Genomic DNA, 2,940 nt, shown 5'->3' on the forward strand with positions numbered 1-2,940 from the left:
AAAATTATAGAAAAATCAATAGCTAAAAAATAAATTTAAAAATGAATGAAAAAAAAACAACTTCAATTGACTCTATATTTTTTGGTGAAATCATATCTATTATTCCAATCCATGAAGTCTTTCTTTACTGAATCTGTAATTTGTGTATTACTATAAAATTTCCAGTGTGACTCTAGATTCTGTCTTTCAAATTTTTAAAAATCTATTTAAAGGAATTTATTTGGATGGTATTCTTGCCTCACATTTAGCCAAAGAAAAACTTAATTCCTCTGAAGAAAACCTTCATTTCACAAGACCTATACTCTAACGTATTTGTTGTAAAAATGCAATTAAATATGAAGTTAGTATAACACAGCACAGGAAACTTCATGCTGTACAAAAAAAAGTTTAGAGACAGTTACCATATATCCCTGGGATATTTCCCATAGTTCATGTTTTTATGTAAATCATATTTGTATGTAATTTTAGAACCTCGTCTAAATATATTTTGCAATTTGTTAACTCTAAGGATCCATATTTTTCTTCACACTAGATAATCTCCTCACTGGATTGTTGGATCCATAAAATGCAGCCAAAACAAATGCCAAAAAGGTCTTTCTTGAGGCTTCAGAGCGTGAGAAATCTGGTTGTGATGGTTTGTGGCTAGTAGCTCCCTGCCCCCACACCTCATGCAGTCATGGGGTGGACTTCTAGAGTTTGTGATTAATTCATGATCCACTGGGCATATGGGTGTGAGTGCTGCACCTAGCCTGGGGCGGACAGCCTGAATGCAACTTAAGGGAGACAGACTTGCTCTCTACAGACATTGTTACTGCTACTCCTCCCTTTGGCTCTTTCTTGCTCTTTGCTACCGCCATAAAAGGTTGTTCTGTGCCATGTACCACTCTGCCTTGGAGCCAGCTGAGTATGGACTGAGACCTCCACTAGCTGTGAGCTAAGTAAACCTTTCCTTCCTTATTTTGGATGTCAGGTATTTGTCCCAGCAACAGAGTAACTGAGAAATGGTCCACCTTTTGTGTACTTTCCTGAGATTCCTGCTCCACAGTTGTCAAAGGCAGACATTTCCTCCAGGGACTTCATCTGCTCTGGTCTTGTGCTCAGGGTCACCTGCATGTCCGGATGCCAGAGGAGCAGCCTGGCATTTTGCTGTACAGTGTCTCTTTGTCTTTGTGACACTGGCCATTTTTCTGGTCTCCAAAGTCCCTCTTCCCCCATTGGCCACTGTAGAATCTGTTTTGTCTCCAGGATTTCATAGCCATACACCCCAGCAGCTCATTCCCGCTCTGGAGGCCACCCTGGGCATTCCGACTGGCTGGTGGCTCAGACTTCTGTGAACACCTTCTCCCACAGCCACCACCAAGCGCACACAGAATCACGCCACCAAGCTCCTCACCTGGAGCAGAAAGTCACTGGCTGCAGTGGCCCAGACTTTTATTTTGTTTTTAATTAACTCACTGCTGGCCTCAGCTCCTAAGTGCTGGAATTACAGGTGTGTACCACCACACCTGGCTCATGTGTATACTTTTTTTGAGAAAGACTTTCACTATGCAATCTAGATTGGCCTCAAATTTATGGCAATGCCTCCTGCCTTAGCCTCCCAAGTACTGGGATTACAGATGGGTCCTACCACACCTGGGTCACCTGTACTCTTTTTAATATATATTTTCTATGGCATTTGAAACAGTGTCAGACAAAAGGGAGAAGCATATTAAATATCTGTTGGCTGATGATGTCTCAGTTCCAGAAGTGGGAACACTTGATCTACTTTGGATACCACAGAATTTTCTCAGCATAGAACTGGGTCTCCTCCTTCCTGCTCTAACCAGGCTGTTTTGATTCTTCCTGAAAGCTTAGGACTGAGTTATTGCAGGGGGAAAAAAAAAAAAAAAACTCTAGGGGAAAAAAGAAAAACGAGGTCAAAATTCCTTTCTAGGTTATTTCTATTTTCAGAGTCTGTGTGGCATAATCTATACTGTGTCAGAGGGCACTTCTATTTGAATACCCAGGACCAGTCTTTGTACATAAATTAAATCAGAGTTTAACATTCTTCCTCCAAAAGGAATAATGACATAGATAATTGGACAATTATAAAAATGAGGAGGAAATGAAATAGCAACAATACTTCTAAGAATACAGACTTTGTTAAAAATAAATTAATATATCTATAATTATTGCATGCTGATAAATGTAGGTTATGATTTAATTAGCTATCCTTTTATGCTATTCATTCTTTTTTTTTCTTTTTCTTTTTTTTTTGGTGGAACCAGGGATTGATCTCAGGCCCTTGCGCTTGCCAGGGAAGTGCTTATTCCCCTGAGCTATCTCCCCGGCCCCCAGTGCTATTCATTCTTCATCTCCACAATTTCATGTGATGTAAGCAGCTAACAGGCTTCGGATGATCTACTGTAAATCTTTTGTATCATAATCCTCATAAATTTCACCTTCAACTCTAATGTATCTGTCAAGGTATAGTAGCAGATAGTGTCAGGTTTGGCTTTTTTATGCTTTAAGAAATAATTTAGGCTAAAGAGCTTAATAGTATTTTTTTTTTTTTACTACGAGTGACTCTTGTATCCTTTTTGTTTTCCATAGTAAGGAGAAAAGGACAAAACTGAACATTTATAAAAGCCTACTTGTATAATCGCAGCACTTGGGAGGCTGAGACAGGAAGATCACTGCAAGTTCAAGGCCAGCCTGAACTGTATAGTGAGGCCATGTCTCAAAAAGAAAAATGTCGCAAAAAAAAAAAAACAAGTCCACTCATTAAAAAGGTTTTTCTTTCTTTCTATTTATTTATTTTGCAGAACCAGGGATTGAACTCAGGCCCTTGCCTTTGCCAGGCAAGTGCTTATTCTACTGAGCTATCTCCCAGCCCTATCTTTCTCTCTCTCTCTCTCTCTCTCTCTCTCTCTCTCTCTCTCTCTCTCTCTCTCTCTCTCT

Source organism: Octodon degus, unplaced genomic scaffold (assembly GCF_000260255.1).
Source record: "Octodon degus isolate 3935 unplaced genomic scaffold, OctDeg1.0 scaffold00410, whole genome shotgun sequence".
NCBI classification, from domain to species: domain Eukaryota; kingdom Metazoa; phylum Chordata; class Mammalia; order Rodentia; family Octodontidae; genus Octodon; species Octodon degus.